This window comes from Ixodes scapularis, unplaced genomic scaffold (assembly GCF_016920785.2).
Source record: "Ixodes scapularis isolate PalLabHiFi unplaced genomic scaffold, ASM1692078v2 PGA_scaffold1__304_contigs__length_218370807, whole genome shotgun sequence".
NCBI classification, from domain to species: domain Eukaryota; kingdom Metazoa; phylum Arthropoda; class Arachnida; order Ixodida; family Ixodidae; genus Ixodes; species Ixodes scapularis.
In genome coordinates, this window is record NW_024609846.1 from 69,373,087 (window position 1) to 69,387,874 (window position 14,788).

The 14,788-nt window shown below is 45.6% G+C and overlaps 1 pseudogene; it reads right to left on the minus strand.

Moving 5' to 3' along the window:
* Positions 1 to 10,189: 10,189 nt before the first annotated feature.
* LOC115330810 lies at positions 10,190 to 11,155 on the minus strand (annotated as a pseudogene).
* Positions 11,156 to 14,788: the final 3,633 nt, after the last annotated feature.

The following is a 14,788-nucleotide window of genomic DNA, read 5'->3' on the forward strand; positions in this document are numbered from 1 at the left end:
CGAAATTGAGAACATAGATCCCCTCCATACGCTGGCGAAAACAGCCGCGATCACCAGCTGAGTCTCAGTACGTTTACTCGATTCGTCAGAAATCTGTTAATAAGAGGAGCTAATAATACTTCTCATGCGGATGTTATCAATTGCTGGCACTGGTGAATATCGTCCCTTGGAGATTTACGAACCGCCGAACACACAGGTACTACGAAGCGGCATATTTTATTACAAAAAAAAAAAACGAGAGAAAAAAAAAAAAAAAAAAACATGGCGCTGGTTTGTGTCGTTGCCGCTTACAACTGGGGACACGATCGAACCCGACCTCTGCGGGCAACGCTCGCGGGTTGGATGACAAGAGAACACACACAGATCAGCAATGGACGCGACCAGGCTTTCGAATGTCAAGGTGCCAAACTATTACTCCAAAGCGAGAAAGAGAAACACGGGCACAGGTAGACGCAGACGCGACCAAGTGGCTGCGTGCACATTTTAGAGGAGGTAGGAAGCAAGGAGCACTGTGACTACGCGACGTAATGAGGACGCTCTCGTTTGTGGCGCTGCCAAGGCAGAATGGTGTGCCCCTTTGAGGTATTCGTACGTTTGCGATAACTGCGATCAAATTCATACCTAAGGATCGCACTCTTTCATTCTGTGGTGCTTTCCAATTGGAGCAGCCCTAAAAAACTTAATATCTCCCGAAAACGATATAGTCTCATATAAAATTAAAAAAAAAAACAAAAAAAAACGGGGGACGATGCCAACTTGTAACAAAGCCGCTTTCAGCACCTTGCATAGATTAAGAGAAAAAAATTTTAAGTTTTATTTGTACGTGCTAATAAATCTGTTACTACATGCCACATTTTGCTGCGTCACATTTTCTGTTTCAGTTTCATCGTTTAGTGTTACGTTTTGTATTGATTTACACTTTTCAAAATAATATAGATGTTTTTGCAGGATTTATAAACAGAGTATTTTAGAGCTCAACCCTTAGGCGCCCGTTTTGATGCAACAGCGTAACCGCGCGTTGCGTTATGGGACGTTTCCCATAACGACGTCACACGTGACCTCACGTGTAACGTCACGGGGGTCACTAGGGTCACGAGCTACGTCACGAGTGACGTCATGAAGGTTACTCGTGAAGGCCATGACCTTCACGAGGCCTTCACGAGTGACATCACGAGGGTCCGTAGGGTCACGAATGACGTCACGAGGGTCACGAGTGACGTTACGGGGGAGGAGGATGAGTGGAGGAGGAGACGGAGAGGGTGGAGGGAGGAGGAGGGGAGGAGGAGAAAGAGAGAAGGAGGGAGGAGAAGGAGAGAAGAAGGAGGAGAAGAGAAGAGGGTACAGAAAAGGAGGAGGGGATACCCTCCTCTCCGTATCCTCCCCTCCTCCTCCTCAAGCGCTGCGCTCTAATTCGGCATTACAAGGAATCGTAAGTGTCTCATTTTTTCCAAGGAACTTTTGACTTATTTGAAGCATAAATTACGTTTGCATTGGACGTGATATGAAAGCGTTTATGGTACAAATGTGATTATAAATAACAAATTTAATACAACAAAAGATGCCATACTAGCGAGCTTGAGGGGAAAAGGACGAATGAAGATGTAATAACGGGTGCTTCTGCGAAGACTAAACACATCCTAACATAAATATGTCCGAGAAAAAAATACTTTCCGCAAAGAAACTGGAAGCTACGGCGGACGTCAAAAATGGCAAAAACAAACAAACACGAATTAGAAAAATAACCTAAACAATATAAGTTTAATATCAATTAACAATTTTGATTAGTAAAAAATAAATATAGTCTGAATTAGAAACATGCTGCATTCCGTCGGAAATCTTTACACCAGTCAATTTTAGGACGACTAAAGCATAGCTTAGCAGCGGAAAAAATCAGAGGAGAATAAAAAAGACCACACGAACAGCGCTGTCGTCCATTCTTTATGTTTTTTTTTCGCGTTGGTTTTGTTCCACTTAATCTATGCGAAGAGAACTGGTTTAGCATAGCACGCGGGAAGCGCGAGAGCGCGCTAAATTTACCACTAGACCAGCTGGCGTCAAACCGGCTGTGCGAAAAAGGGGATGCTATTCGTATCATTGAGACACCGCTGTGATGAGCATATTTTGCCTTTCACAAAATAAGTAAACAATGAATGAAGTATAAAACGTCATTTAGATTTTGTAGTTCAAATAAATATCTTCACTAAACAGCTAAAATAATTATTGTTGGGGAATCAGCCCTGAAGACACTAACACATATTGAAATGAAGCTTATGCGAAGCGGAGAATGTACGAATTGCTATTTTTAAACAAAATATGCAAAAAAAAAAAAGTAAACGGAGTATTTGTTTTTTTAAACTTCAGATCCGCTGTAAATTTCCAGGACCGAGAGCGACTGTCGCTGCACATACAGTTTCCCTGTTTTCTATCCCCCTCTAACCAAATTTAAAAAAGGAAAACTACTATATCTATTTAAGTGTTTTCAGGAGTTTACTGAGAATAGCTCTGTATCAAAAGTTGCCAAAGCTCACTTGTTCTTAAAGAAAACAGAAAATGCTTGTCCTAGAGTTGCGATGTCCAACTCCTGGTTCTACAAAAAAGTATTTTTTTTTTAAATACAAAAACACCCCCCATTTCGTTAAATAGGCAAACACATATACTATTCTCTACGATTCATCGGGAACATTTCAAATGCTTCTATAATCGGAACCTATATTCGTGTCCCTTCAAGTTCAGTCAATATTGAGGAGCTGCCCGTGAAGCCCGTTATCAGCCCCATTAGCTCGTAGCCGACACCATGACCTAATTGGCCAAACAGCAAGTTACGAACGGGCAACGTCACTCCCTGTGTTATACTTTTTTTTTTGCGTGCGTGAATATCGGCGAGTCCAATCAATCGCAGTGGATGAACCCTGAATGTGTGATTTTAGCATGCGTGTTCGTGTTACTTGTTTTCCTGCCTTTGGCTGCGAATGTGGCTTCTGGAAAAACAAAAATGTACAAGTCGCGGACAAGGCTAAAAAATTATGGAACAGTGGTAAGATGTCATCATACTGTCCTAATTTGAAGCACGTGAGACTATCGATCAAACATTAAAAAGACAGAGAAATGCGAGCTGGTAATTGGGGGCCGGAAATAAATTTTTGCTCCGCTTGCGATTATCTCGCTAGGATAGTTTTTCTTGAAGCCAGTGCCGACAGCGTGTGCTGAACTGAACATATGACTGGACTCTACCCTATTAAAAATCTGTCAGAAATTCATGATTTTGAAACGTCTTGACGTATCGTCGAAATGTTTGAGAGTACCGTCGAAGTTTTCTAAGAGGGCTGACGTATCTTCAAGAATTTCGGAAGGGTGTTAGAGGTCCATTATAGTTTCTTGATAGGCCTGTGGGGTCTGTGAAATCTTTTCCGGGAAAGCAGGTGACTAATCAAGATAGTTCTAATGGTTCTGTGGGAGAGATGGCGTGACCCTTCAGGATATTTGTGTCGCGGAAGCCGCCTGGCCATTTTGTATGGTGCTGCCTCTACGAACGGTCGTTCAGTGTCGACTTCCCGTCCCACGCGTGGTTCTATCTTCTAAAGCAGCTCACTGTGTGAATATAAGAGAAGGTCTCTCAGTGACCCGTTTTTTGCGCCTATTGTCCCGTCCAGCTTCAGAAGCGCGTGCAGCGAACGAAAACAATGTCAGAGACTCCACCGCGACGACACCAGAGACGACACCTTGAACATGCTCCGGATTTTGTCAATGGTGGCGGATGTTGGTTTCGCGTTTGTGATTTTCGCTAAACGCAGAACTGACAGTGTCCGTGTGTGTGTCTGAGTATGGTGCACCCGCTCGGTTTTAAGGAACCTCTGGAATTTATCCAGCGAAATTGTTAGTGCGTCGAAAGGTATTTCTTGGTTTTTTGGCGACAAAGAAATTGGTTGGCGCTATTCGGTCTAATCAATTTGGTCTACAGCTGCTTTCACCTGGGTTTGAGTACACATTGGTTCTTTTAGTTTTTCTTAGCTTCAAGATGCTGCAAAGCTTAATGTCTAAACTAAACTTCCAATGACGTTTTAAACAACTGACATTTTGTTCCGAGATTCACAATTATTCGGGTTTCTAAAAAGTTGAAAGGCTGAGAAGGTCTCAAATGCTGAGAGGTATGAAGGGCTGAAGGTTCTGAATGATGAAGGGGGAAGGGGTTTGAACGGCTGAGTGAGTCCCATAACGCATCAGGTCTGAACGAATATTTTCAATAGTGTAATGGTAAAATGGTGATAGTTTCATACACCTTGGTACATGTGTATGAAAGCGCTACGTGAGGGCGACAACGGTACTCTCGTTGGGGAATAAATAATCAAAACAATAAACGGCTGCTAAAGCCCCACTGAAAATAACACTTCAGCCTTGATGCATTATGGGACCCTTTCATCTCTTCAAACGCCTCAGCCCTTCAACCCTTCAAACCACTTCAGGCTTTTCAACCCTTCAGACTTTCATACCCCTCAGCCGTTCAACCCTTTAGACGCCCAAATGACTGAACCTTAGACAAAAATGCAGTTTAAGACATTATTGGAAGCTCATTTCACGCATTGAGTTTCGCATGCAGTTACAACTCACAAAGGCGATAAAAACCAACGATTACTCAAATACGGGCTCAACCAGCTGCAGAGAAAAGCGAGCAGACCAAAAAGAGACAACCGAGTTTTTTGTCGCAAAAATATCTTTTGGGATACTCACACTTCGTGAGGTGTATGGTAGTCCAACGAATAAAACGAAGCAGGTGCACCGGACGCACATACACACTGTCAGTAGCACGTTTAGCAAAAACAGCGAACGCGTTACCAACATCCGCAGCCGGTTAGAAATCCTGAGCACAGTCACGGTGTCCTCTCACAGTGGTGTAGCGGTGGCGTCTCCGGCGGCTTTCTAGGTCATTGGATGCTTTTGAAGTCATATGAACGAATAGGCGCAGGAAACAGGGGCACTGAGATAACTTCCTGATGCGCACGCCCAGCTGCTCTAGAAAATAGGTCCCACGCATGGAACGTGAAGCCGACAGTCCGTTGGTTGCAGCACATTTAGTTTGCCCTGGTCGACGAAAACAAAAACAAGAAATACAGCCTTCTGACGAAGGATGTATTTTGCCTGACCAAAACAGGGTATCTTCTAACGACAGCAAGAAGTCCCCCTCCCATTTTCCCCACGCACTCTCTTTCTCTCGTGAGCAAGGAGTGGGCGGGCGAGCTTGGGTGTCGGGAGAACGCCCATCTCTTTTTCTCTCTTTCTCACCAGTGCAGCCCGTAAAACCCATACAGAAAACACACAGACACAGCAATGAGGGACGAGGGAACGCTTCCTCAATTTCCAACGGTCGTTGGGGCCGCCCAATTCAAAATGGCCATGCGGCTTTCCCAACGCCTATATCCTCCCTATGGAAAATCGCTCTGATGGGACTTCAGGATTTTTTTAAAGGGTGTGAAGGGGACTTCAGGAATTTCTGAGATGTTTGAAGGGAGCACCGATATTTCCTGGTGGGTTCGCTGGCCCCGTCAAAGGCTCTCCTGAAATGCCTGAAGTGCCCTTTACAATGCCTTGAAATGTCTGAAAGCCTGTCAAGAACTTTTCTAAAGGGCTCAGAAAAACCTTCAGGCTTCTTGAGATGTCTGCGGGCCACGGCTTGGGTGGAGAAAACACATTTGGCAGAATTAGAATATAGCCTTATTGTACGCTACGGGAAAAAAAAGTATTTGGAGATTGCCGATCGTATGTCTGTACGGTCATATTTTTAGTACTGCTCTTCTATCAAATACGTGTGGGCCGTCTGTCACTGCCCGGGTGTTCGGTCGCTAAGGAGGCCACTGAGGGCGACCGCCCTACGTAGAGAATCGACGAGCCGCTGGCCGAATGGTGTTGGCCGAGCGGCGTTTTGAGGCCAACGCAATCCTGTCCGCTGGAGGCGAAATCCGTGCAACCATAAATGAAAAAAAAAAAAGCCGACAGCACTGCGTGCTTTCCAGAAAGAAGGACCCACGCGGGAGCAACTCGTTCCGGGAACCGGTTCTTCCACGGGAGACGGTCCCCAAAAGCAAGTCACACTGCCCTTCTCTCCGCCCGGCGATGGGGAGAGGGTGCAGGGCTGCCAAGCCAGCGGTCGGCGGGAGAGGGTGGTGTGTGCAAGCGGGGGAGGCCAGCCGCCAGTATACCCATTTTCTCTCTGCTCGTGGGCAGTTCCGGTTAGCCCACGACAGCGGATTTTTGGAGCTGACCGATTTCCTCCAGCAAGGTGAGCATGCATAGCTTTCAGGGCTCGCGCCTTGGTCTGTTTTGATTCTTCCTTGGTTCCGCAGGTGCACCATAGTTCGGCGCTGGCCGCCTTCAGCACCGTTCGAGCGCCGTCGTGTTTAGCGCATTTAAGGAGATGGTGGCCGGTGTCGGCTTACTTGTTGCAAAGCCTGGCAGTCGGGGTCAGCGTCCCACCGCATGTTGTACCTGCGCACCGGGATTATGGCGCTGTGGGCCCTGAGACGGTGGATGACGGTCGCTGTCCGGACTTGGTTTTTGCGCCTCTTCGTCCGTCCGACTTCAGAAGCACCCAGCGAGCGATAAATACGCCGAAGACGCTGACGCGACGTCGTCATGGACGAAACCGTGACTGTGCTCGGGATTTCTCAACGGCGGCGAGTGCTGCTTGTGAGTTCGTGGTTTTCGCTAAACGCACTTAACGAGACCGTGCATGTGTACGTGAGGTGCACCTGCTCGGTTTTATTAGCTGAACTACCGTGCATCAGGAATATACCCAGCGGCATTGTGAATACTTCGAAATATATTTTTCTTTGTGACAAAGAAATCAGTTGTCCCTGTTTGATGTGATTTCTTTCGTCTACCGTTCTTTGCGCCGGGTTTGAACAAACGTTGCTTTTTATCACCTTTTTGAGTTGTAATATGTAAGTAAAACTAAATGTCTGCAATAAATTTTCAATAATGTTTTGAACTGCATTTTTTCTGTGGTTCACAGTCATTTGCGCGTCTAAAGGGGTGGTGGGCTAAAGGGTCTGACGGGTTGAAGGCCTGTGGGGCTAAAGGGTTTTTCTATGGGGCATCCCTGAAGGGTTTTTCTGTAGGGTATTTTTGAAGGCCTGTGAGGTCCCATAATCTTTCAAGGCTGACGGGCCCTTTAGAAATATATTCAATAGGGCTAAAGGGTGACCCTTTAGGGTATAGGGTCACCCTTTAGGATATAGGGTCACCTCACGTAATCTTTTCCACAGATCTGTTAAAGCTACTTGGAGGGGTGCCGTGGTTTCACGAAAGGGATTGGGAGAGACCCCACAGGTCTCGCAAAAATATGATTGGTCTCTTACACCCTTCAGAAATTTTTAATTGGTATGCCAGGCTCCGTACAAAAACTTTGAGAATTACCTTAGATCCATTCACTTCTTTCAAGGGTACGTATAAATATTTAAAGGGGCACTTAAGTGGATTCTGAGATCGTCTATTTATTGTCGTAACTCAATCTGCGGGCTCTAAGCATCCTAGAAATCCCAAAATTACATTCAAGGGCGGCCGATTTCCCTATTAAAAATCCAATCAAAGATCGCTGTTCTGCGCCTAGGCGCACGCCGTCAGGGGCGCTGTCGGACGGGAAGGCAGCAGGGAAGGGCGTGCGCCATCCAATCACGAGTGACGGCTTCCCGGCGGATTGATCCTTCGAACCGGCGGAGTGATCTTCCGAAGGTGCGCGTATTTGATGGATTCTCGTTGGGACTCATTTTGTTTACTTCGGGTCTTGCGTCGTGCGGAGATGGACCTGCCAAATCTAACACCGTTGGAGGTGGAAATTCTTCGGCGGACGGCAGATATCAGCTCAATCTCCTACGACGCCACTCCTACGCGCGACGCCGATGCCTCGAACGCGACGGACTCGGACGACAGTTCGCGATGCTCAATGTCGACACCGGAGGAAGACGACGAAACCGACGACGCAACCCAGCGGCTTGGGAACACCAACTGGTAGGTGATGAGCTGTTTATTATGGCTCTCATATGCATAGCTGATGCTGGTTTTCTGTTTTAAGGTGCCAATGCTGTTGCTGCGTGCCGATGGAAACCGTCGCAGAGTGTGTCTGCTACCGTGACTACCCGGCCGCCGTTCGCAAGCAGCAGGGCCGGCAGAGCTGCGTGACAAGCCACCCGGATATCGAGGGGCTGTGCCTCGATCCGGGTGTGCTACAGCTGGCCTGTAGCACACCCGGGAGTGATGTGCGTGGGCACATCACTCCCGCGTAACAAGGCGAGGAGAAAACGTAGTTCACCCTTTTCCAAACAATAAGAGCTGTATCACGTCACCTACAGCCAAAGATTTGACGTTGTTGTCAAAATATAATGTGCATGTGCCTAAAAAGAGCAATAATAATAACTTTAGCAATCTTTTCGCAGTTCGCTATTTCTATTGGTCGAATTCTATGGAGGTGGTGGAGACACGGGATGGACCCCGCAAGAGGATATAGTGCCTGTGTATTTCTATTGCTGTGAGTTTACTAGGGCGCCTTGCCATTTAGAACTGGCCATTTTTATTGACTGAAGCCCAACAAACAATATGCTTCCAAAAACAAGCTTCTCCAAAAAGCACTTGAGTGCCCCTTTAAGAAATCCTGGTGGGCCCCATAGACAAGTTTTTAATAGGAAGGCTTCAGTTTTTCTTTTCGAGTTCACCTACCTATTAGCAAGGCTTATGGCCTGTTCACGCTGTTGGTCTTTTTTGGACCGTGTGCCCTAAACGCTCTTAAAATCTCTTACGCTGAAAGCGGACGAAACAACGCACTGGCGCCACCTATTGGGTAGCCGTGGAAAACCTTCAGTGTCTGCATATTTCCTATATTTTCGCGGATATTTTTTAACTGGAAATCTTTTGACAGCGAATAACTGGCAATTTCTTACATATTGTGCACACATCTGATATCGCAAATACCGCGAAAATTTCGTTCTAGCAAAATAAAGTTCCAGGTCCACCTCATAAATGGCGCCAACGTGCCAGTGTGTTCTCTCGTGCCAAGATATCTAAGAGGTTTTAAGGCGCAAGTTTCCAGGCAGACGCAATTGTGTGAACATACTTTTGCACCGTCGCAATGTGCGGCCTCCTAAAAGTACGACCAAGTCGATAATCTGTAACCGAGAAATAGCTATTTTTTCTGTTACGTTAAAGAACACAACTTAAAAAAAAAACAGTTACGGAAAGAAACAAACCAAAACCTCACTAAACACCTGTTTAAACGAAACTGAAAAACAATTTTGTAAATAAAACATCGAATCGAATTTTACGCTCATAACAATTGTAAGCACAGTGAGGAACCCGAAGTTGAGCACATGGACCAGAGCTTGCCCATGCCCCCTTCTCCGTGTTTATCTGTTTGAGCGGACAATTTTTCAGAGTATCATGTATCAACTAGGCCAACAAGAAGTCTTGCTGCATTCTTATTTAGGCAGAAGATAAAATCGTAGCTCCCCTAGCTGCTAAGTTGAGAACTGCACAAATGGGGAAAAACAATAAACTAAATTATTTGTTCATGTTTCTGATGCAGCGCTTGACTCACGTATCTTAACTCTGCGTCAGCATTTGGCTGTGGCTCGTGATTAGTCAGTGAAACACAACTTTAACGCAAGTTTAAGCTGACGCAGCACCCGTAACAAATCTCTGCTCCGCACCCGATCAAGGTATATGACGCAAAGAATTCGGACCATTGGCGCAGCTCTTGGGACAACAAGCTGGGCAAGTTTCTTCCTCCAATTCGGTATGATCGTCAAAAGATTCACGTGCTATTCTGGATTCTATACTTTGCCAATGTAGTAAAAACAATTAATTGCTTTAACACAGCACTCATATCTAGTTGAAAACTTAGGTCCACGAAACACCTATTCTTGTATCTATTATATTTTGATCACAAAAAAAATTAACGTGCCCCTTGAATCACAAGAACTTTGTTTTGTTTATTTCTACATCATGACATTCCTTGAACAGTCTGGAATGTAATCTTTTTTAGATGCTTGGTAGGTTATTTTCTGAAAAAGACAAGGCGTAATGCAACAGTCATTAGAGAAGCATCTTAATAAGATATATGCTATAAATGGCTTATGGGATCACCATTTGAAAAATAAAATTCAAATCTTAACTAGGTTTGCAATTAACATTGCATCGAAAACTTAAATTACCTGTGAATGAGAGTCTTGTACTTGAGGCCATCAAGGCCATAGGCGTAGTTGTGACCATACGGAGACAAACCTTGCCCGTATCCGAGATTGCTGAGGCCATGGTTATATCCGAGAGCGTTGACGCCTTGACCATATCTGAGAGCGCTGACGCCGTATCCGTAGGCTCCGTAGGCCGTCAGATGGGCAACGGTAGGCAATAAAGCGCGAAACACATGTACGACGAAACCGTCCGATCCGACGTCCGACCGCGCAATACGACGGTCGGAGGCGAGGGTTTTCGTAGCATCGGAGAGCGTTGAAAACCCTCGCCTCCGACCGTCGTATTGCGCGGTCGGACGTCGGATCGGACGGTTTCGTCGTACATGTGTTTCGCGCTTAAGGCGTGAGCGGCCTCCACTGCTGGAGTGTGTACAGTGGTCTGGTGGCTGGCGTGGAAGGGATCCACTCTGGAGACCCTAAAAAAGGCCCTGGACAGCGGTCACTGCCGGAGCGGCATGGTAGGCGCCAAGAGCAGGGGCGGTGGGGTAAGCAGCCAGAGGAGCCGTATTGTATGCTGCATACTTGGTAAAGCCGGATACTGACGGCACATTGCGGTAGGCCGAAACAGCGGGGGCTGCGCTGTAGCTGGTAAATCTGTTCAGACCGGACACTGTAGAAGCGGCGCCGTACGACGGCGCGCCATAGTAGGGACTAGCAAAGGCTGGAGCGCCATGGTAGGTGGCGTACTTGGCGAGCCCGGCCGGAGCAGACTGGTAGTAGCCGGTGTAGTGGGGGGCAGCGTGGTAAGCTGCCGCCCTAGGAGCTACGGGGGAGCCGGCGACTTCGTAGGAGCCTCCGAGGCCATAGCCATAAGAGCCGGTGTAGCCATAGCCATAGGACGGATGAACGTAACCAGCGAAGGCACTGCTGGCAACAGTCAAAATAAGGCTGGTTGTGAACCGCAGAAATAGTAGACAAGACATACCGTCAAATACTAGTGTCTGTGATTAACGTTGGATACTTTCGATGTTCAACATAGCATCTTTTCAATAAGTGCTTTTGTGTTATTGGGTAAGACAAAACAACTAAATGTTAAAATATGAAACATCTACCTTTTAACAGGCGCCATGCTTACTTCATATTTAAAATTATTCTCCCTTAAAAATGAGTTCGTGTCATAATGAATGATTGTATAGTGCAAACAAATATTACAAATGTCTCCATCCTAATTGATTATAATGAGTGTAAGAGCTGCTTAATTATCTTAAGAACCCATGACAAGAGGATATGCTTGTAGTTACATGATTTGTTTTTCTTAATTTCTTACCGCAATCATCGTGGTGGTTGTCCAGCTGATGAATTAAGTATTCAAGGGATTTTGGTTAGGAGCAGGAGCTTATGCGTTTATATAGTTCCCACTTTGGAAAGGGCATATGCCTTCTTTAAAAAAAAAGTAAAAACAACCATGGCGTCAGCCAGTTTTATGTTTTCTTAAGAGAAAAAATATATGTAGAGGCCATATAAATTACGCAGTCTTGTTTACAAGGTTATTCTGTGCCCCCAGCATCTGTTAAACTATCATTTAAGGTATTCCTGCTGAGTTCAAAAACCCGTAAATGTATGCTCGGTACTTGATTTACTTCTGCTATAGTGACAGGTTGATGCTTTGTATTCATTAAGGGACACAGCATTTTACCAAGCCTTTTTCCTCTCTGTAGGTTCTGTGTTTGGAAATGCACATAATTTCAATGAGTCATTGCTTTCATGAAAATGTTAAAGTTACCGAAGCTAGAGTATTTTCTTTATCGGTTAGAATGTAACATAAAAAGTAATCGATACGATTATTTTTTTCATGTGTAACTATTTCGGTTGTAGCCAATGTGAAACGTGCGTGCACCAAAGACATACGTCTAAAGCCTATATACAGATTATTTAAAAAATATCAACACATTATCGAGCATTTAACACGTAGAGAAAGCTTTTAAAAATATTAATAAAATTTGATCTTATGTTGATGCGATTAAACCTATTTTTTCTTATAATAACATTAAACACATTTCTGTAAATATTTGTCCTAAATCTATAAAAATGCAGTGGATATTATAATGTATTTTTTTCTGACAGGTAAGCAATAAAGCGTAATTACGGTTTCTATAATTATGACTATATTATAAAACTCTTCGAAAACCTCATCGCGGCTTTTTGTTTATAAAATTATTTATTTTCGAAATACTGTTTTTTATGAACGCTCTCAATACTACACATTAGAAATACAGGAGCGAAAATTACACTACAAGATAAGCATACACCTGCAAGTAAAATAAATCCCAAACATTAATGAAACAACACATTTGTGCACCACTGATATTTTAGATGTACAAGATCATGAAAGTAAGCTTTAGAGCTTCCCGCACACACAACATTCGCTTTGGGGTGCGCGAAGTTTTAAATCAATCTTTAAAAGAACTTTTGCCTGTCTACATCTTCACATTAGTTGTCACTTCACAAACCGGAGTAAAGCACATCACTCATATGTATAATGCTACAATTATGTACAATACGCATTTGTTCAATATGTAGGCAAATCCGTTTATGAGCCAACAATTCAAGACAAAACTGACAGAAATATCTTATATTGCCCACTGAATTTCGCGAAGTCTTCCTGTGAAATAATTCACTGCGGTGTAGCGGCTTTTCTTTCAACAAAACACTATAAATCCTGAAACAGCCCTCTAAAGCATTCTGCATTATTAAATGTAGCTTCTAGTGAAGTGCTAAGGCTTGGTGCCTTTGTGTAGGGAATAAAGATACTTTTATGTCCATCTAAGATCAGTTGTTTTTGACATTATATTGTCACAAAGTAAGGCGAAGAGGCGATGAAAAATGAACTGACAAGAAAGGTTTAATCGGAGAAACTTCTGCCAAACGTATTAAAAGAACGAGCGTTTAGACAGCAGAAAAGTGGGTGGCGATTTGGCGGCGTAACCACTCATTCACACTGGAAGCGAATCCGCGTTCGCAAAGCGGTTGCGAACGTGGTTGTCTAAAGATCCAGTGTAATCGCACGCGCACCCGATGACATCAAGTGCGCGTGCAATTATACTGGATCTTCATATAACCGCGTTCGTAACCGATTTGCGAACGCGGATCTACTTCCAGTGTGAATGAGCGGTAACAGCGAGCGAGAACGAAACTGACTCACAAGGTTGCGGGCTGCTCCTCATCTAGTGTGCGTCGCCACCGTGAAAATTCGTTTAAAAAAGTTCGAGCATCAACCGTTCAGGGTAAGAATGATCAGGCACTTTCGAGAACGAAAAACTAGGGCCAAATGATAAAAGTTACCCCCGAATAAGAATAAACGCGAATCTTCTGGAATACCGTGACCGAGAGCCGCTTGCTCGGTCCTGCGCGGGAAATTACCCCCCCTCCCCCCCTTTTAAAAGCGCATCGTCCCGATCAAACGCAAAAAGAAAAACAAAAAGGGCAAAGAAAACTGCGGTGAGACCAAATAATCATGCAGCGTCACAATCGTATCGCGCGTAAAACGGCTCCTCTCGAACTACGTGGACCACTTCGGGTGAGGGCTGGCTACGTCCTTATGGTCGGGTTCCGTCGAAGAGCACCATGTAGTGCAAGTCCTTAAGGTGGCGAACAACCTTGTAGGGTCCAGAGTAGCGTTGTAACAGTTTCTCCCTGAGGCCGCGTCGCCGAATGGGCGTCCGCACCCACACCCTGTGTCGGGCTGGAACTCCGCATCGCGTTGATGTAGGTTGTACCGGCCGGCGTCGACACGTTGTTGGACTTTTATCCGAAGGTGGGCTAACTGGTGTACCTCTTCTGTTCATTGGGTAACAAGCTGGGCGTCGTCAGTGCTGTCGTCCGGCGGGTCGTGGGGCAGCATGGCGTCGAGCATCGTCGTCACCTTTCTGCCGTCCACCTGCCGAAAAGGTCTAATCCCAGTGGTTTCTTGAACCGCCGCGTTGTACGCAACCGTGACGCAGGGCAACTTTTCATCCCACGTCTTGTGTTCCACGTCCACGTACATCGAGACCATGTCGGGGATGGTTTTGTTTAGTCGCTCCGTCAGCCCATTGGTGTGTGGATGGCATGTAGTGGTTTGGCGGAGGTCGGTGTGGCTTAGGCGGAGTATTTCTTGTGTCAACTGCGCCATGAACGAGGAACCTCAGTCCGTAATCAGGACTTGGGGAGTGCCGTGTCGGAAGACGATGGACTCAACGAAGAACTTGGCTACTTCCACAGCGATTTCCGACAGGAGTGTTTTGTCTCGATGTACCGGGTGAGCTAAACAGTTGCCACGATTATCCAACGGTTTATTCGCGTCGACAGCGTGAAAGGTCAAAGTAGACATATTACAATCTACTGGAACAGTGCAGTGGGGGACGCGATCGGCTGCAGGAGGCCTGGCAGCTTCGTCGGTAATTTTTTCCGTCGCTGGCACTCGTGGCACAATCGTGTGTAGAGGTGGACACTCTTCGTGAGCTTGGACAAGTAGTATTTCTCTGGGATCCTTGCGAAAGTCCTGCTGTAGCCAATGTGAGCCGATTTTTGGTCGTCGTGGAAGGCTTGGAAGATCTCTTCTCGAAGACTAGCAGGAA